This window comes from Microcebus murinus, chromosome 14 (genome assembly GCF_040939455.1).
Source record: "Microcebus murinus isolate Inina chromosome 14, M.murinus_Inina_mat1.0, whole genome shotgun sequence".
NCBI classification, from domain to species: Eukaryota; Metazoa; Chordata; class Mammalia; order Primates; family Cheirogaleidae; genus Microcebus; species Microcebus murinus.
Genome location: NC_134117.1, coordinates 81,014,053 through 81,033,994, shown reverse-complemented (window position 1 = coordinate 81,033,994; position 19,942 = coordinate 81,014,053). Strand labels below are relative to the sequence as shown.

Here is a 19,942-nt window from a genome sequence, read left to right as displayed (position 1 = left end):
GGCGGCGGAGGGCGCCCCTGCCCCGCTCGAGAAGCCGAGCCTCTCTGGGCTTCCCCGCCGCCGCCTCCCGCCCCAGGCCCCGCGCCGGGCCGGGCCGGTTGAGTTCGCCGGCCGGGTCCCGCGGGCTCCCAGGGACGGGGGTGATGGGCGGGGCGGGGCGGGGTGGGGGGCTGTCTCTCTATACACACACACACACACTCACACTCACTCACACAAGATGCGCCTCCACGGCTGGACTCGCCAAGGTGGAGCCCTCCCAGCCCCCCTCGTCTCCTCGCCAGGCCTCCTTCACCTACCCGCTGCCCACCCCCAGCGCGTTGCTGCCGCTGACTGCGCACGCGCGGGACGCTCGCCCTTTGACCCCAGCCAGGGGCCGCCCTCCCCCACAACCCCTTTCAGCTGCGCCCCCCCCCTCGCCCTGTGGGTGGGCTGCCGCCTATTCCCCCGGGCCAGGGCTGGGGCACAGCCAGTGTATGGGGCGTCTCTCTCTGGGGATGTGTCCCATGGGTGGGGTGGGGTGGCGTGGTTTGGGGGGCGCTGAAGAAATCAGTCCCCTCCATCTCCTACCTCTGGAAAACGCCCAAGCCCGTGGAGAACTGCCGGCACCGCTTCGTGGGGGCCGGGACCCTCCTCAGTGTCCTCCTGTGGCCCAGTCTAAGGGGCCTGGGCCTGGCCGGGGCTGCATTGGACCCCGACCACCCTGGCGTGTGGACTCGCTAAAAATCGGCCATTAGATATTGGATTCCAGCTTCCTTGAGGTCATTTCACTAATGAGTGCACCGGAAAGAGTTTCCTAATCCATCTGTGAGGGTGGCAACTGAAAGAGAATTTGAAAGCTGACAGAATAGGCGAGGGAAGGCATAGGAGATTTCCACACCCAGCAAGGAAGACTTTCCCGAAATGGAAGAAAGAAACGAGCAAACAGAGACACCGGTAGCCCGCCCGGAAAAGAGTCTGCCCCTGAGAGAAAGCACCCTGACCAGGTTCACCCGTGGGTGGGTGGCGAGCTAGCGGCATTCAGAAGAGCGAGGCCCGCAGTCTGTGCGGAAGACACCTGCGCCTGGGTGTGTGTGGCGGCGCGATTCACAAGCAGCTCTAGATGTTAAACCAAGGAGAAGCCAGGGAGTTCCCAACGCCCCAGGTGTCCTCAGCCCACGACTGGCTGCTGTGGGAATGCGAAGCCCGGCTCCTTGTCTCAGAGCGGGGTTCCCAGGAGGATCAGGCTGAAGCTGGGACTTGGCCTCAAAGTGTCCCCTCGCATGGCCACCCCCTTCCCCTTCCTGCTCCTCTACTCCTGGTGCCCCTCCATCCAGGGGCCAGACCTTAAAGAGTCACCGCAAGAGAATCCTGGTCCCAAAGGAGCCTTCTGGGGGACCGGTGCTGAGAGAGGTTGTGGGCATGGCCCGCTGGGGCTCTGCCCGACCCAGGGCTGAGAGATGCCACCTCCCAGCTCTGGGTCCCTGCAGGAAGTGTTGGCAAGCACAGGGCCGGTCCTCCAAAGGCCCAGGTGCAGGGAGCCCAGGCCAAGCAGCCTGTGGAAGAAGCCACTTGCCGTGCCACCCCGGGAACAGGACTGCAGGCCCCGGCCCTTCCCACCTCCTCCTCCTCCTCCTCCTCCTCCCCCCCGCCCCGCCCCCACAGGGCACAGGGCTCAGAGACACCTCAGACTCTTGCTACCCAAAGTGCAAAGGGCATCAGTTGCTCCTCCAACCCCCCCCCAGGAGACCACGTTGTCCAGCCACCCCCTGGCCTCCCTGGGGTGCCCAGCAGAAAAGTGCAGACACCCACCGGACCCTCAGTCTCAGTTTTCGGAGGTTTTTGCCACTCTAAGGACCCGCAGGCCAGCTGGGCCTTCGGGCAGGACAGAGAGCCCCGGAATCCGACGTGGAGAGCTGCGTGTACGTCCCCATCAGGAGGCGGTCCCCACCTCCGCGGCTCTCCCCTTGCGGGGAGCGGCAGCCCAGCCGGCAGCCGCAGGGCCTCAGGGAAGACACCAGGCTGGGCCCCCGCGGCACAGCAGGGGCACGTCCCCCGCACTCACGCGACTTAGGGACGGCTGCTGGAGACTGCTGCGGCCACCCTGCTGCCGGGTTTCTGGAGGGCTTCCTGGAAGCAGCATCCACACCAAGCCCTTGGAAGGCCCAGGCGACGGAGGAGCCGGTCAGGCAGGGGCCGAGGACGGTGAGAGGCCGGGCGGGAAGGAGCGTGTCAGGCAGGGGCAGAGGACGGTGACCGGCCGGGCGGGGAGGAGCCGGTCAGGCGGGGGCCCAGGACAGTGACGGGCCTGGCCGGGGAGGAGTGCAGTCAGGCAGGGGCAGAGGAGACGGGCTGGGTAAGGGTTAGGGTTACAGTTAGGGCACAATTCACAATCCCAAATACGTGGAAGCGACCCGAGTGCCCATCCTTCCAGGAGTGCATCAATAACACGTGGCGCGTGGACACCACGGAGTGCCATTCGGCTGTGAGGAGCAGCGGTGAGAGGGCGCCTCTCGTGTTCTCCTGGCCAGAGCTGGAACCCGTTCCAGTAAGCCAGGTATCCCAAGAATGGACACACGAGCACCACGTGAGCGCGCTCACCAGCAAATTGGTACGAACGGATGGACGCCTAAGTGGACAGAGAGGAATCACCTTCATCGGGTGGGTGTCGGGCGGGCGGGTGGGGGGAGGGGAGGGGCATACACATCCATTAGGCATGGGGTGGGTGCGCACCGACTGGGGGATGGGCGCACTTGAAGCTCTGACCCGAGGGGGGAGGCTTGGAGAGGGCAAGGCACCCGACCTTAACATTGGTACCCCCACAATACACTGGAACAACATGAGAGGTGTATGAATAAGAACACAGGGGGGGCCGGGCGCGGTGGCTCACGCCTGTAATCCTAGCTCTCTGGGAGGCCGAGGCGGGCGGATTGCTCCAGGTCAGGAGTTCGAAACCAGCCTGAGCAAGAGCGAGACCCCGTCTCTACTAAAAATAGAAAGAAATTAATTGGCCAACTAATATATATAGAAAAACACAGCCGGGCGTGGTGGTGCATGCCTGTAGTCCCAACTACTCGGGAGGCTGAGGCAGCAGGATTGCTTGAGCCCGGAGATTGAGGTTGCTGTGAGCTAGGCTGACGCCATGGCACTCACTCTAGCCTGGGCAGCAAAACGAGACTCTGTCTCAAAAAAAAAAAAAAAAAAGAACACAGGGGGGAGGGCGGCACGGGCAACACATGTCACCTGAATACTTGTACTCCCATCATCTGCTTGAAAAGAGAGAGAAAAGAAAATGCAATCCTAGAGGTAAGAGACACTTTTTAAAAATAATGAATCCGAAGAGAAAAGTAAAAGGAGGCCTGTGGAGCAGGTCTGGGTGTGACTCCGGATCCCCCAACATCAGGTGCCACCACCAAAGATTCCTGCGTGTAGCCCATAGAACCCCAAAAGCAACGGGACGAGTTCTGGTCACATACTCCCTCAAAATGACATCCTGGCCTTCTTCTGGAACTCCCTCCCCTCTCAGACTCTCAAGGTTTCCTCCAGCGTGTCGGTTCCCACAGAGCAGACCTTTGGTCTGAGACCTGACAGTCCAGATGCCACGCATGCTGCCGCGTGGCGGCGGTGTCGCGGCTTGGGACAAGAGGAGGCCCCACGGTGCGGGCTGGGGCGCCAGGCACCGCGCGGGCGCTGAGGGTGGGGGTGACCCCCACCCCGGGCCGCCGCCGCGCTCCCAGAAAGGGGACAGAACAAGAGGCAAAAAAAAAAAAAAAAGCAGCAGCCTGTGGCACCCGGTATTCCCAGGCGGTCTCCCATCCAAGTACTAACCAGGCCCGACCCTGCTTAGCTTCCGAGACCAGACGAGATCGGGGGCGTTCAGGGTGGTGTGGCCCTAGACGGCGGCGGAGGGCGCCCCTGCCCCGCTCGAGAAGCCGAGCCTCTCTGGGCTTCCCCGCCGCCGCCTCCCGCCCCAGGCCCCGCGCCGGGCCGGGCCGGTTGAGTTCGCCGGCCGGGTCCCGCGGGCTCCCAGGGACGGGGGTGATGGGCGGGGCGGGGCGGGGTGGGGGGCTGTCTCTCTATACACACACACACACACTCACACTCACTCACACAAGATGCGCCTCCACGGCTGGACTCGCCAAGGTGGAGCCCTCCCAGCCCCCCTCGTCTCCTCGCCCGGCCTCCTTCACCTACCCGCTGCCCACCCCCAGCGCGTTGCTGCCGCTGACTGCGCACGCGCGGGACGCTCGCCCTTTGACCCCAGCCAGGGGCCGCCCTCCCCCACAACCCCTTTCAGCTGCGCCCCCCCCCTCGCCCTGTGGGTGGGCTGCCGCCTATTCCCCCGGGCCAGGGCTGGGGCACAGCCAGTGTATGGGGCGTCTCTCTCTGGGGATGTGTCCCATGGGTGGGGTGGGGTGGCGTGGTTTGGGGGGCGCTGAAGAAATCAGTCCCCTCCATCTCCTACCTCTGGAAAACGCCCAAGCCCGTGGAGAACTGCCGGCACCGCTTCGTGGGGGCCGGGACCCTCCTCAGTGTCCTCCTGTGGCCCAGTCTAAGGGGCCTGGGCCTGGCCGGGGCTGCATTGGACCCCGACCACCCTGGCGTGTGGACTCGCTAAAAATCGGCCATTAGATATTGGATTCCAGCTTCCTTGAGGTCATTTCACTAATGAGTGCACCGGAAAGAGTTTCCTAATCCATCTGTGAGGGTGGCAACTGAAAGAGAATTTGAAAGCTGACAGAATAGGCGAGGGAAGGCATAGGAGATTTCCACACCCAGCAAGGAAGACTTTCCCGAAATGGAAGAAAGAAACGAGCAAACAGAGACACCGGTAGCCCGCCCGGAAAAGAGTCTGCCCCTGAGAGAAAGCACCCTGACCAGGTTCACCCGTGGGTGGGTGGCGAGCTAGCGGCATTCAGAAGAGCGAGGCCCGCAGTCTGTGCGGAAGACACCTGCGCCTGGGTGTGTGTGGCGGCGCGATTCACAAGCAGCTCTAGATGTTAAACCAAGGAGAAGCCAGGGAGTTCCCAACGCCCCAGGTGTCCTCAGCCCACGACTGGCTGCTGTGGGAATGCGAAGCCCGGCTCCTTGTCTCAGAGCGGGGTTCCCAGGAGGATCAGGCTGAAGCTGGGACTTGGCCTCAAAGTGTCCCCTCGCATGGCCACCCCCTTCCCCTTCCTGCTCCTCTACTCCTGGTGCCCCTCCATCCAGGGGCCAGACCTTAAAGAGTCACCGCAAGAGAATCCTGGTCCCAAAGGAGCCTTCTGGGGGACCGGTGCTGAGAGAGGTTGTGGGCATGGCCCGCTGGGGCTCTGCCCGACCCAGGGCTGAGAGATGCCACCTCCCAGCTCTGGGTCCCTGCAGGAAGTGTTGGCAAGCACAGGGCCGGTCCTCCAAAGGCCCAGGTGCAGGGAGCCCAGGCCAAGCAGCCTGTGGAAGAAGCCACTTGCCGTGCCACCCCGGGAACAGGACTGCAGGCCCCGGCCCTTCCCACCTCCTCCTCCTCCTCCTCCTCCTCCCCCCCGCCCCGCCCCCACAGGGCACAGGGCTCAGAGACACCTCAGACTCTTGCTACCCAAAGTGCAAAGGGCATCAGTTGCTCCTCCAACCCCCCCCCCAGCAGACCACGTTGTCCAGCCACCCCCTGGCCTCCCTGGGGTGCCCAGCAGAAAAGTGCAGACACCCACCGGACCCTCAGTCTCAGTTTTCGGAGGTTTTTGCCACTCTAAGGACCCGCAGGCCAGCTGGGCCTTCGGGCAGGACAGAGAGCCCCGGAATCCGACGTGGAGAGCTGCGTGTACGTCCCCATCAGGAGGCGGTCCCCACCTCCGCGGCTCTCCCCTTGCGGGGAGCGGCAGCCCAGCCGGCAGCCGCAGGGCCTCAGGGAAGACACCAGGCTGGGCCCCCGCGGCACAGCGGGGGCACGTCCCCCGCACTCATGCGACTTAGGGACGGCTGCTGGAGACTGCTGCGGCCACCCTGCTGCCGGGTTTCTGGAGGGCTTCCTGGAAGCAGCATCCACACCAAGCCCTTGGAAGGCCCAGGCGACGGAGGAGCCGGTCAGGCAGGGGCCGAGGACGGTGAGAGGCCGGGCGGGAAGGAGCGTGTCAGGCAGGGGCAGAGGACGGTGACCGGCCGGGCGGGGAGGAGCCGGTCAGGCGGGGGCCCAGGACAGTGACGGGCCTGGCCGGGGAGGAGTGCGTCAGGCAGGGGCAGAGGAGACGGGCTGGGTAAGGGTTAGGGTTACAGTTAGGGCACAATTCACAATCCCAAATACGTGGAAGCGACCCGAGTGCCCATCCTTCCAGGAGTGCATCAATAACACGTGGCGCGTGGACACCACGGAGTGCCATTCGGCTGTGAGGAGCAGCGGTGAGAGGGCGCCTCTCGTGTTCTCCTGGCCAGAGCTGGAACCCGTTCCAGTAAGCCAGGTATCCCAAGAATGGACACACGAGCACCACGTGAGCGCGCTCACCAGCAAATTGGTACGAACGGATGGACGCCTAAGTGGACAGAGAGGAATCACCTTCATCGGGTGGGTGTCGGGCGGGCGGGTGGGGGGAGGGGAGGGGCATACACATCCATTAGGCATGGGGTGGGTGCGCACCGACTGGGGGATGGGCGCACTTGAAGCTCTGACCCGAGGGGGGAGGCTTGGAGAGGGCAAGGCACCCGACCTTAACATTGGTACCCCCACAATACGCTGGAACAACATGAGAGGTGTATGAATAAGAACACAGGGGGGGCCGGGCGCGGTGGCTCACGCCTGTAATCCTAGCTCTCTGGGAGGCCGAGGCGGGCGGATTGCTCCAGGTCAGGAGTTCGAAACCAGCCTGAGCAAGAGCGAGACCCCGTCTCTACTAAAAATAGAAAGAAATTAATTGGCCAACTAATATATATAGAAAAACACAGCCGGGCGTGGTGGTGCATGCCTGTAGTCCCAACTACTCGGGAGGCTGAGGCAGCAGGATTGCTTGAGCCCGGAGATTGAGGTTGCTGTGAGCTAGGCTGACGCCATGGCACTCACTCTAGCCTGGGCAGCAAAACGAGACTCTGTCTCAAAAAAAAAAAAAAAAAAAAGAACACAGGGGGGAGGGCGGCACGGGCAACACATGTCACCTGAATACTTGTACTCCCATCATCTGCTTGAAAAGAGAGAGAAAAGAAAATGCAATCCTAGAGGTAAGAGACACTTTTTAAAAATAATGAATCCGAAGAGAAAAGTAAAAGGAGGCCTGTGGAGCAGGTCTGGGTGTGACTCCGGATCCCCCAACATCAGGTGCCACCACCAAAGATTCCTGCGTGTAGCCCATAGAACCCCAAAAGCAACGGGACGAGTTCTGGTCACATACTCCCTCAAAATGACATCCTGGCCTTCTTCTGGAACTCCCTCCCCTCTCAGACTCTCAAGGTTTCCTCCAGCGTGTCGGTTCCCACAGAGCAGACCTTTGGTCTGAGACCTGACAGTCCAGATGCCACGCATGCTGCCGCGTGGCGGCGGTGTCGCGGCTTGGGACAAGAGGAGGCCCCACGGTGCGGGCTGGGGCGCCAGGCACCGCGCGGGCGCTGAGGGTGGGGGTGACCCCCACCCCGGGCCGCCGCCGCGCTCCCAGAAAGGGGACAGAACAAGAGGCAAAAAAAAAAAAAAAAAGCAGCAGCCTGTGGCACCCGGTATTCCCAGGCGGTCTCCCATCCAAGTACTAACCAGGCCCGACCCTGCTTAGCTTCCGAGACCAGACGAGATCGGGGGCGTTCAGGGTGGTGTGGCCCTAGACGGCGGCGGAGGGCGCCCCTGCCCCGCTCGAGAAGCCGAGCCTCTCTGGGCTTCCCCGCCGCCGCCTCCCGCCCCAGGCCCCGCGCCGGGCCGGGCCGGTTGAGTTCGCCGGCCGGGTCCCGCGGGCTCCCAGGGACGGGGGTGATGGGCGGGGCGGGGCGGGGTGGGGGGCTGTCTCTCTATACACACACACACACACTCACACTCACTCACACAAGATGCGCCTCCACGGCTGGACTCGCCAAGGTGGAGCCCTCCCAGCCCCCCTCGTCTCCTCGCCAGGCCTCCTTCACCTACCCGCTGCCCACCCCCAGCGCGTTGCTGCCGCTGACTGCGCACGCGCGGGACGCTCGCCCTTTGACCCCAGCCAGGGGCCGCCCTCCCCCACAACCCCTTTCAGCTGCGCCCCCCCCCTCGCCCTGTGGGTGGGCTGCCGCCTATTCCCCCGGGCCAGGGCTGGGGCACAGCCAGTGTATGGGGCGTCTCTCTCTGGGGATGTGTCCCATGGGTGGGGTGGGGTGGCGTGGTTTGGGGGGCGCTGAAGAAATCAGTCCCCTCCATCTCCTACCTCTGGAAAACGCCCAAGCCCGTGGAGAACTGCCGGCACCGCTTCGTGGGGGCCGGGACCCTCCTCAGTGTCCTCCTGTGGCCCAGTCTAAGGGGCCTGGGCCTGGCCGGGGCTGCATTGGACCCCGACCACCCTGGCGTGTGGACTCGCTAAAAATCGGCCATTAGATATTGGATTCCAGCTTCCTTGAGGTCATTTCACTAATGAGTGCACCGGAAAGAGTTTCCTAATCCATCTGTGAGGGTGGCAACTGAAAGAGAATTTGAAAGCTGACAGAATAGGCGAGGGAAGGCATAGGAGATTTCCACACCCAGCAAGGAAGACTTTCCCGAAATGGAAGAAAGAAACGAGCAAACAGAGACACCGGTAGCCCGCCCGGAAAAGAGTCTGCCCCTGAGAGAAAGCACCCTGACCAGGTTCACCCGTGGGTGGGTGGCGAGCTAGCGGCATTCAGAAGAGCGAGGCCCGCAGTCTGTGCGGAAGACACCTGCGCCTGGGTGTGTGTGGCGGCGCGATTCACAAGCAGCTCTAGATGTTAAACCAAGGAGAAGCCAGGGAGTTCCCAACGCCCCAGGTGTCCTCAGCCCACGACTGGCTGCTGTGGGAATGCGAAGCCCGGCTCCTTGTCTCAGAGCGGGGTTCCCAGGAGGATCAGGCTGAAGCTGGGACTTGGCCTCAAAGTGTCCCCTCGCATGGCCACCCCCTTCCCCTTCCTGCTCCTCTACTCCTGGTGCCCCTCCATCCAGGGGCCAGACCTTAAAGAGTCACCGCAAGAGAATCCTGGTCCCAAAGGAGCCTTCTGGGGGACCGGTGCTGAGAGAGGTTGTGGGCATGGCCCGCTGGGGCTCTGCCCGACCCAGGGCTGAGAGATGCCACCTCCCAGCTCTGGGTCCCTGCAGGAAGTGTTGGCAAGCACAGGGCCGGTCCTCCAAAGGCCCAGGTGCAGGGAGCCCAGGCCAAGCAGCCTGTGGAAGAAGCCACTTGCCGTGCCACCCCGGGAACAGGACTGCAGGCCCCGGCCCTTCCCACCTCCTCCTCCTCCTCCTCCTCCTCCCCCCCGCCCCGCCCCCACAGGGCACAGGGCTCAGAGACACCTCAGACTCTTGCTACCCAAAGTGCAAAGGGCATCAGTTGCTCCTCCAACCCCCCCCCAGCAGACCACGTTGTCCAGCCACCCCCTGGCCTCCCTGGGGTGCCCAGCAGAAAAGTGCAGACACCCACCGGACCCTCAGTCTCAGTTTTCGGAGGTTTTTGCCACTCTAAGGACCCGCAGGCCAGCTGGGCCTTCGGGCAGGACAGAGAGCCCCGGAATCCGACGTGGAGAGCTGCGTGTACGTCCCCATCAGGAGGCGGTCCCCACCTCCGCGGCTCTCCCCTTGCGGGGAGCGGCAGCCCAGCCGGCAGCCGCAGGGCCTCAGGGAAGACACCAGGCTGGGCCCCCGCGGCACAGCGGGGGCACGTCCCCCGCACTCACGCGACTTAGGGACGGCTGCTGGAGACTGCTGCGGCCACCCTGCTGCCGGGTTTCTGGAGGGCTTCCTGGAAGCAGCATCCACACCAAGCCCTTGGAAGGCCCAGGCGACGGAGGAGCCGGTCAGGCAGGGGCCGAGGACGGTGAGAGGCCGGGCGGGAAGGAGCGTGTCAGGCAGGGGCAGAGGACGGTGACCGGCCGGGCGGGGAGGAGCCGGTCAGGCGGGGGCCCAGGACAGTGACGGGCCTGGCCGGGGAGGAGTGCGTCAGGCAGGGGCAGAGGAGACGGGCTGGGTAAGGGTTAGGGTTACAGTTAGGGCACAATTCACAATCCCAAATACGTGGAAGCGACCCGAGTGCCCATCCTTCCAGGAGTGCATCAATAACACGTGGCGCGTGGACACCACGGAGTGCCATTCGGCTGTGAGGAGCAGCGGTGAGAGGGCGCCTCTCGTGTTCTCCTGGCCAGAGCTGGAACCCGTTCCAGTAAGCCAGGTATCCCAAGAATGGACACACGAGCACCACGTGAGCGCGCTCACCAGCAAATTGGTACGAACGGATGGACGCCTAAGTGGACAGAGAGGAATCACCTTCATCGGGTGGGTGTCGGGCGGGCGGGTGGGGGGAGGGGAGGGGCATACACATCCATTAGGCATGGGGTGGGTGCGCACCGACTGGGGGATGGGCGCACTTGAAGCTCTGACCCGAGGGGGGAGGCTTGGAGAGGGCAAGGCACCCGACCTTAACATTGGTACCCCCACAATACGCTGGAACAACATGAGAGGTGTATGAATAAGAACACAGGGGGGGCCGGGCGCGGTGGCTCACGCCTGTAATCCTAGCTCTCTGGGAGGCCGAGGCGGGCGGATTGCTCCAGGTCAGGAGTTCGAAACCAGCCTGAGCAAGAGCGAGACCCCGTCTCTACTAAAAATAGAAAGAAATTAATTGGCCAACTAATATATATAGAAAAACACAGCCGGGCGTGGTGGTGCATGCCTGTAGTCCCAACTACTCGGGAGGCTGAGGCAGCAGGATTGCTTGAGCCCGGAGATTGAGGTTGCTGTGAGCTAGGCTGACGCCATGGCACTCACTCTAGCCTGGGCAGCAAAACGAGACTCTGTCTCAAAAAAAAAAAAAAAAAGAACACAGGGGGGAGGGCGGCACGGGCAACACATGTCACCTGAATACTTGTACTCCCATCATCTGCTTGAAAAGAGAGAGAAAAGAAAATGCAATCCTAGAGGTAAGAGACACTTTTTAAAAATAATGAATCCGAAGAGAAAAGTAAAAGGAGGCCTGTGGAGCAGGTCTGGGTGTGACTCCGGATCCCCCAACATCAGGTGCCACCACCAAAGATTCCTGCGTGTAGCCCATAGAACCCCAAAAGCAACGGGACGAGTTCTGGTCACATACTCCCTCAAAATGACATCCTGGCCTTCTTCTGGAACTCCCTCCCCTCTCAGACTCTCAAGGTTTCCTCCAGCGTGTCGGTTCCCACAGAGCAGACCTTTGGTCTGAGACCTGACAGTCCAGATGCCACGCATGCTGCCGCGTGGCGGCGGTGTCGCGGCTTGGGACAAGAGGAGGCCCCACGGTGCGGGCTGGGGCGCCAGGCACCGCGCGGGCGCTGAGGGTGGGGGTGACCCCCACCCCGGGCCGCCGCCGCGCTCCCAGAAAGGGGACAGAACAAGAGGCAAAAAAAAAAATAAAGCAGCAGCCTGTGGCACCCGGTATTCCCAGGCGGTCTCCCATCCAAGTACTAACCAGGCCCGACCCTGCTTAGCTTCCGAGACCAGACGAGATCGGGGGCGTTCAGGGTGGTGTGGCCCTAGACGGCGGCGGAGGGCGCCCCTGCCCCGCTCGAGAAGCCGAGCCTCTCTGGGCTTCCCCGCCGCCGCCTCCCGCCCCAGGCCCCGCGCCGGGCCGGGCCGGTTGAGTTCGCCGGCCGGGTCCCGCGGGCTCCCAGGGACGGGGGTTATGGGCGGGGCGGGGCGGGGTGGGGGGCTGTCTCTCTATACACACACACACACACTCACACTCACTCACACAAGATGCGCCTCCACGGCTGGACTCGCCAAGGTGGAGCCCTCCCAGCCCCCCTCGTCTCCTCGCCCGGCCTCCTTCACCTACCCGCTGCCCACCCCCAGCGCGTTGCTGCTGCTGACTGCGCACGCGCGGGATGCTCGCCCTTTGACCCCAGCCAGGGGCCGCCCTCCCCCACAACCCCTTTCAGCTGCGCCCCCCCCCTCGCCCTGTGGGTGGGCTGCCGCCTATTCCCCCGGGCCAGGGCTGGGGCACAGCCAGTGTATGGGGCGTCTCTCTCTGGGGATGTGTCCCATGGGTGGGGTGGGGTGGCGTGGTTTGGGGGGCGCTGAAGAAATCAGTCCCCTCCATCTCCTACCTCTGGAAAACGCCCAAGCCCGTGGAGAACTGCCGGCACCGCTTCGTGGGGGCCGGGACCCTCCTCAGTGTCCTCCTGTGGCCCAGTCTAAGGGGCCTGGGCCTGGCTGGGGCTGCATTGGACCCCGACCACCCTGGCGTGTGGACTCGCTAAAAATCGGCCATTAGATATTGGATTCCAGCTTCCTTGAGGTCATTTCACTAATGAGTGCACCGGAAAGAGTTTCCTAATCCATCTGTGAGGGTGGCAACTGAAAGAGAATTTGAAAGCTGACAGAATAGGCGAGGGAAGGCATAGGAGATTTCCACACCCAGCAAGGAAGACTTTCCCGAAATGGAAGAAAGAAACGAGCAAACAGAGACACCGGTAGCCCGCCCGGAAAAGAGTCTGCCCCTGAGAGAAAGCACCCTGACCAGGTTCACCCGTGGGTGGGTGGCGAGCTAGCGGCATTCAGAAGAGCGAGGCCCGCAGTCTGTGCGGAAGACACCTGCGCCTGGGTGTGTGTGGCGGCGCGATTCACAAGCAGCTCTAGATGTTAAACCAAGGAGAAGCCAGGGAGTTCCCAACGCCCCAGGTGTCCTCAGCCCACGACTGGCTGCTGTGGGAATGCGAAGCCCGGCTCCTTGTCTCAGAGCGGGGTTCCCAGGAGGATCAGGCTGAAGCTGGGACTTGGCCTCAAAGTGTCCCCTCGCATGGCCACCCCCTTCCCCTTCCTGCTCCTCTACTCCTGGTGCCCCTCCATCCAGGGGCCAGACCTTAAAGAGTCACCGCAAGAGAATCCTGGTCCCAAAGGAGCCTTCTGGGGGACCGGTGCTGAGAGAGGTTGTGGGCATGGCCCGCTGGGGCTCTGCCCGACCCAGGGCTGAGAGATGCCACCTCCCAGCTCTGGGTCCCTGCAGGAAGTGTTGGCAAGCACAGGGCCGGTCCTCCAAAGGCCCAGGTGCAGGGAGCCCAGGCCAAGCAGCCTGTGGAAGAAGCCACTTGCCGTGCCACCCCGGGAACAGGACTGCAGGCCCCGGCCCTTCCCACCTCCTCCTCCTCCTCCTCCTCCTCCCCCCCGCCCCGCCCCCACAGGGCACAGGGCTCAGAGACACCTCAGACTCTTGCTACCCAAAGTGCAAAGGGCATCAGTTGCTCCTCCAACCCCCCCCCCAGGAGACCACGTTGTCCAGCCACCCCCTGGCCTCCCTGGGGTGCCCAGCAGAAAAGTGCAGACACCCACCGGACCCTCAGTCTCAGTTTTCGGAGGTTTTTGCCACTCTAAGGACCCGCAGGCCAGCTGGGCCTTCGGGCAGGACAGAGAGCCCCGGAATCCGACGTGGAGAGCTGCGTGTACGTCCCCATCAGGAGGCGGTCCCCACCTCCGCGGCTCTCCCCTTGCGGGGAGCGGCAGCCCAGCCGGCAGCCGCAGGGCCTCAGGGAAGACACCAGGCTGGGCCCCCGCGGCACAGCGGGGGCACGTCCCCCGCACTCACGCGACTTAGGGACGGCTGCTGGAGACTGCTGCGGCCACCCTGCTGCCGGGTTTCTGGAGGGCTTCCTGGAAGCAGCATCCACACCAAGCCCTTGGAAGGCCCAGGCGACGGAGGAGCCGGTCAGGCAGGGGCCGAGGACGGTGAGAGGCCGGGCGGGAAGGAGCGTGTCAGGCAGGGGCAGAGGACGGTGACCGGCCGGGCAGGCAGGAGCCGGTCAGGCGGGGGCCCAGGACAGTGACGGGCCTGGCCGGGGACGAGTGCGTCAGGCAGGGGCAGAGGAGACGGGCTGGGTAAGGGTTAGGGTTACAGTTAGGGCACAATTCACAATCCCAAATACGTGGAAGCGACCCGAGTGCCCATCCTTCCAGGAGTGCATCAATAACACGTGGCGCGTGGACACCACGGAGTGCCATTCGGCTGTGAGGAGCAGCGGTGAGAGGGCGCCTCTCGTGTTCTCCTGGCCAGAGCTGGAACCCGTTCCAGTAAGCCAGGTATCCCAAGAATGGACACACGAGCACCACGTGAGCGCGCTCACCAGCAAATTGGTACGAACGGATGGACGCCTAAGTGGACAGAGAGGAATCACCTTCATCGGGTGGGTGTCGGGCGGGCGGGTGGGGGGAGGGGAGGGGCATACACATCCATTAGGCATGGGGTGGGTGCGCACCGACTGGGGGATGGGCGCACTTGAAGCTCTGACCCGAGGGGGGAGGCTTGGAGAGGGCAAGGCACCCGACCTTAACATTGGTACCCCCACAATACGCTGGAACAACATGAGAGGTGTATGAATAAGAACACAGGGGGGGCCGGGCGCGGTGGCTCACGCCTGTAATCCTAGCTCTCTGGGAGGCCGAGGCGGGCGGATTGCTCCAGGTCAGGAGTTCGAAACCAGCCTGAGCAAGAGCGAGACCCCGTCTCTACTAAAAATAGAAAGAAATTAATTGGCCAACTAATATATATAGAAAAACACAGCCGGGCGTGGTGGTGCATGCCTGTAGTCCCAACTACTCGGGAGGCTGAGGCAGCAGGATTGCTTGAGCCCGGAGATTGAGGTTGCTGTGAGCTAGGCTGACGCCATGGCACTCACTCTAGCCTGGGCAGCAAAACGAGACTCTGTCTCAAAAAAAAAAAAAAAAAAAGAACACAGGGGGGAGGGCGGCACGGGCAACACATGTCACCTGAATACTTGTACTCCCATCATCTGCTTGAAAAGAGAGAGAAAAGAAAATGCAATCCTAGAGGTAAGAGACACTTTTTAAAAATAATGAATCCGAAGAGAAAAGTAAAAGGAGGCCTGTGGAGCAGGTCTGGGTGTGACTCCGGATCCCCCAACATCAGGTGCCACCACCAAAGATTCCTGCGTGTAGCCCATAGAACCCCAAAAGCAACGGGACGAGTTCTGGTCACATACTCCCTCAAAATGACATCCTGGCCTTCTTCTGGAACTCCCTCCCCTCTCAGACTCTCAAGGTTTCCTCCAGCGTGTCGGTTCCCACAGAGCAGACCTTTGGTCTGAGACCTGACAGTCCAGATGCCACGCATGCTGCCGCGTGGCGGCGGTGTCGCGGCTTGGGACAAGAGGAGGCCCCACGGTGCGGGCTGGGGCGCCAGGCACCGCGCGGGCGCTGAGGGTGGGGGTGACCCCCACCCCGGGCCGCCGCCGCGCTCCCAGAAAGGGGACAGAACAAGAGGCAAAAAAAAAAAAAAAAGCAGCAGCCTGTGGCACCCGGTATTCCCAGGCGGTCTCCCATCCAAGTACTAACCAGGCCCGACCCTGCTTAGCTTCCGAGACCAGACGAGATCGGGGGCGTTCAGGGTGGTGTGGCCCTAGACGGCGGCGGAGGGCGCCCCTGCCCCGCTCGAGAAGCCGAGCCTCTCTGGGCTTCCCCGCCGCCGCCTCCCGCCCCAGGCCCCGCGCCGGGCCGGGCCGGTTGAGTTCGCCGGCCGGGTCCCGCGGGCTCCCAGGGACGGGGGTGATGGGCGGGGCGGGGCGGGGTGGGGGGCTGTCTCTCTATACACACACACACACACTCACACTCACTCACACAAGATGCGCCTCCACGGCTGGACTCGCCAAGGTGGAGCCCTCCCAGCCCCCCTCGTCTCCTCGCCAGGCCTCCTTCACCTACCCGCTGCCCACCCCCAGCGCGTTGCTGCCGCTGACTGCGCACGCGCGGGACGCTCGCCCTTTGACCCCAGCCAGGGGCCGCCCTCCCCCACAACCCCTTTCAGCTGCGCCCCCCCCCTCGCCCTGTGGGTGGGCTGCCGCCTATTCCCCCGGGCCAGGGCTGGGGCACAGCCAGTGTATGGGGCGTCTCTCTCTGGGGATGTGTCCCATGGGTGGGGTGGGGTGGCGTGGTTTGGGGGGCGCTGAAGAAATCAGTCCCCTCCATCTCCTACCTCTGGAAAACGCCCAAGCCCGTGGAGAACTGCCGGCACCGCTTCGTGGGGGCCGGGACCCTCCTCAGTGTCCTCCTGTGGCCCAGTCTAAGGGGCCTGGGCCTGGCCGGGGCTGCATTGGACCCCGACCACCCTGGCGTGTGGACTCGCTAAAAATCGGCCATTAGATATTGGATTCCAGCTTCCTTGAGGTCATTTCACTAATGAGTGCACCGGAAAGAGTTTCCTAATCCATCTGTGAGGGTGGCAACTGAAAGAGAATTTGAAAGCTGACAGAATAGGCGAGGGAAGGCATAGGAGATTTCCACACCCAGCAAGGAAGACTTTCCCGAAATGGAAGAAAGAAACGAGCAAACAGAGACACCGGTAGCCCGCCCGGAAAAGAGTCTGCCCCTGAGAGAAAGCACCCTGACCAGGTTCACCCGTGGGTGGGTGGCGAGCTAGCGGCATTCAGAAGAGCGAGGCCCGCAGTCTGTGCGGAAGACACCTGCGCCTGGGTGTGTGTGGCGGCGCGATTCACAAGCAGCTCTAGATGTTAAACCAAGGAGAAGCCAGGGAGTTCCCAACGCCCCAGGTGTCCTCAGCCCACGACTGGCTGCTGTGGGAATGCGAAGCCCGGCTCCTTGTCTCAGAGCGGGGTTCCCAGGAGGATCAGGCTGAAGCTGGGACTTGGCCTCAAAGTGTCCCCTCGCATGGCCACCCCCTTCCCCTTCCTGCTCCTCTACTCCTGGTGCCCCTCCATCCAGGGGCCAGACCTTAAAGAGTCACCGCAAGAGAATCCTGGTCCCAAAGGAGCCTTCTGGGGGACCGGTGCTGAGAGAGGTTGTGGGCATGGCCCGCTGGGGCTCTGCCCGACCCAGGGCTGAGAGATGCCACCTCCCAGCTCTGGGTCCCTGCAGGAAGTGTTGGCAAGCACAGGGCCGGTCCTCCAAAGGCCCAGGTGCAGGGAGCCCAGGCCAAGCAGCCTGTGGAAGAAGCCACTTGCCGTGCCACCCCGGGAACAGGACTGCAGGCCCCGGCCCTTCCCACCTCCTCCTCCTCCTCCTCCTCCTCCCCCCCGCCCCGCCCCCACAGGGCACAGGGCTCAGAGACACCTCAGACTCTTGCTACCCAAAGTGCAAAGGGCATCAGTTGCTCCTCCAACCCCCCCCCCAGGAGACCACGTTGTCCAGCCACCCCCTGGCCTCCCTGGGGTGCCCAGCAGAAAAGTGCAGACACCCACCGGACCCTCAGTCTCAGTTTTCGGAGGTTTTTGCCACTCTAAGGACCCGCAGGCCAGCTGGGCCTTCGGGCAGGACAGAGAGCCCCGGAATCCGACGTGGAGAGCTGCGTGTACGTCCCCATCAGGAGGCGGTCCCCACCTCCGCGGCTCTCCCCTTGCGGGGAGCGGCAGCCCAGCCGGCAGCCGCAGGGCCTCAGGGAAGACACCAGGCTGGGCCCCCGCGGCACAGCGGGGGCACGTCCCCCGCACTCACGCGACTTAGGGACGGCTGCTGGAGACTGCTGCGGCCACCCTGCTGCCGGGTTTCTGGAGGGCTTCCTGGAAGCAGCATCCACACCAAGCCCTTGGAAGGCCCAGGCGACGGAGGAGCCGGTCAGGCAGGGGCCGAGGACGGTGAGAGGCCGGGCGGGAAGGAGCGTGTCAGGCAGGGGCAGAGGACGGTGACCGGCCGGGCGGGCAGGAGCCGGTCAGGCGGGGGCCCAGGACAGTGACGGGCCTGGCCGGGGAGGAGTGCGTCAGGCAGGGGCAGAGGAGACGGGCTGGGTAAGGGTTAGGGTTACAGTTAGGGCACAATTCACAATCCCAAATACGTGGAAGCGACCCGAGTGCCCATCCTTCCAGGAGTGCATCAATAACACGTGGCGCGTGGACACCACGGAGTGCCATTCGGCTGTGAGGAGCAGCGGTGAGAGGGCGCCTCTCGTGTTCTCCTGGCCAGAGCTGGAACCCGTTCCAGTAAGCCAGGTATCCCAAGAATGGACACACGAGCACCACGTGAGCGCGCTCACCAGCAAATTGGTACGAACGGATGGACGCCTAAGTGGACAGAGAGGAATCACCTTCATCGGGTGGGTGTCGGGCGGGCGGGTGGGGGGAGGGGAGGGGCATACACATCCATTAGGCATGGGGTGGGTGCGCACCGACTGGGGGATGGGCGCACTTGAAGCTCTGACCCGAGGGGGGAGGCTTGGAGAGGGCAAGGCACCCGACCTTAACATTGGTACCCCCACAATACGCTGGAACAACATGAGAGGTGTATGAATAAGAACACAGGGGGGGCCGGGCGCGGTGGCTCACGCCTGTAATCCTAGCTCTCTGGGAGGCCAAGGCGGGCGGATTGCTCCAGGTCAGGAGTTCGAAACCAGCCTGAGCAAGAGCGAGACCCCGTCTCTACTAAAAATAGAAAGAAATTAATTGGCCAACTAATATATATAGAAAAACACAGCCGGGCGTGGTGGTGCATGCCTGTAGTCCCAACTACTCGGGAGGCTGAGGCAGCAGGATTGCTTGAGCCCGGAGATTGAGGTTGCTGTGAGCTAGGCTGACGCCATGGCACTCACTCTAGCCTGGGCAGCAAAACGAGACTCTGTCTCAAAAAAAAAAAAAAAAAAAGAACACAGGGGGGAGGGCGGCACGGGCAACACATGTCACCTGAATACTTGTACTCCCATCATCTGCTTGAAAAGAGAGAGAAAAGAAAATGCAATCCTAGAGGTAAGAGACACTTTTTAAAAATAATGAATCCGAAGAGAAAAGTAAAAGGAGGCCTGTGGAGCAGGTCTGGGTGTGACTCCGGATCCCCCAACATCAGGTGCCACCACCAAAGATTCCTGCGTGTAGCCCATAGAACCCCAAAAGCAACGGGACGAGTTCTGGTCACATACTCCCTCAAAATGACATCCTGGCCTTCTTCTGGAACTCCCTCCCCTCTCAGACTCTCAAGGTTTCCTCCAGCGTGTCGGTTCCCACAGAGCAGACCTTTGGTCTGAGACCTGACAGTCCAGATGCCACGCATGCTGCCGCGTGGCGGCGGTGTCGCGGCTTGGGACAAGAGGAGGCCCCACGGTGCGGGCTGGGGCGCCAGGCACCGCGCGGGCGCTGAGGGTGGGGGTGACCCCCACCCCGGGCCGCCGCCGCGCTCCCAGAAAGGGGACAGAACAAGAGGCAAAAAAAAAAAAAAAAGCAGCAGCCTGTGGCACCCGGTATTCCCAGGCGGTCTCCCATCCAAGTACTAACCAGGCCCGACCCTGCTTAGCTTCCGAGACCAGACGAGATCGGGGGCGTTCAGGGTGGTGTGGCCCTAGACGGCGGCGGAGGGCGCCCCTGCCCCGCTCGAGAAGCCGAGCCTCTCTGGGCTTCCCCGCCGCCGCCTCCCGCCCCAGGCCCCGCGCCGGGCCGGGCCGGTTGAGTTCGCCGGCCGGGTCCCGCGGGCTCCCAGGGACGGGGGTGATGGGCGGGGCGGGGCGGGGTGGGGGGCTGTCTCTCTATACACACACACACACACTCACACTCACTCACACAAGATGCGCCTCCACGGCTGGACTCGCCAAGGTGGAGCCCTCCCAGCCCCCCTCGTCTCCTCGCCAGGCCTCCTTCACCTACCCGCTGCCCACCCCCAGCGCGTTGCTGCCGCTGACTGCGCACGCGCGGGACGCTCGCCCTTTGACCCCAGCCAGGGGCCGCCCTCCCCCACAACCCCTTTCAGCTGCGCCCCCCCCCTCGCCCTGTGGGTGGGCTGCCGCCTATTCCCCCGGGCCAGGGCTGGGGCACAGCCAGTGTATGGGGCGTCTCTCTCTGGGGATGTGTCCCATGGGTGGGGTGGGGTGGCGTGGTTTGGGGGGCGCTGAAGAAATCAGTCCCCTCCATCTCCTACCTC

General features: G+C 63.2%; 5 non-coding genes across 5 annotated transcripts; all 5 read right to left on the bottom strand.

Annotated features, from left to right (window-relative positions):
- Positions 1–3,755: 3,755 nt before the first annotated feature.
- On the bottom strand, positions 3,756–3,874 carry LOC142875831 (5S ribosomal RNA). The gene has a single exon (XR_012923111.1). It is a non-coding gene; the product is annotated as a 5S ribosomal RNA (ribosomal RNA).
- Positions 3,875–7,632: 3,758 nt separating this feature from the next.
- LOC142875819 (5S ribosomal RNA) lies at positions 7,633–7,751 on the bottom strand. The gene has a single exon (XR_012923102.1). It is a non-coding gene; the product is annotated as a 5S ribosomal RNA (ribosomal RNA).
- Positions 7,752–11,503: 3,752 nt separating this feature from the next.
- Positions 11,504–11,622, bottom strand: LOC142875808 (5S ribosomal RNA). The gene has a single exon (XR_012923093.1). It is a non-coding gene; the product is annotated as a 5S ribosomal RNA (ribosomal RNA).
- A 3,756-nt stretch (positions 11,623–15,378) lies between these two features.
- LOC142875797 (5S ribosomal RNA) lies at positions 15,379–15,497 on the bottom strand. Its single transcript, XR_012923083.1, has one exon. It is a non-coding gene; the product is annotated as a 5S ribosomal RNA (ribosomal RNA).
- Positions 15,498–19,253: 3,756 nt separating this feature from the next.
- Positions 19,254–19,372, bottom strand: LOC142875785 (5S ribosomal RNA). The gene has a single exon (XR_012923072.1). It is a non-coding gene; the product is annotated as a 5S ribosomal RNA (ribosomal RNA).
- Between the last annotated feature and the right edge of the window lie 570 nt (positions 19,373–19,942).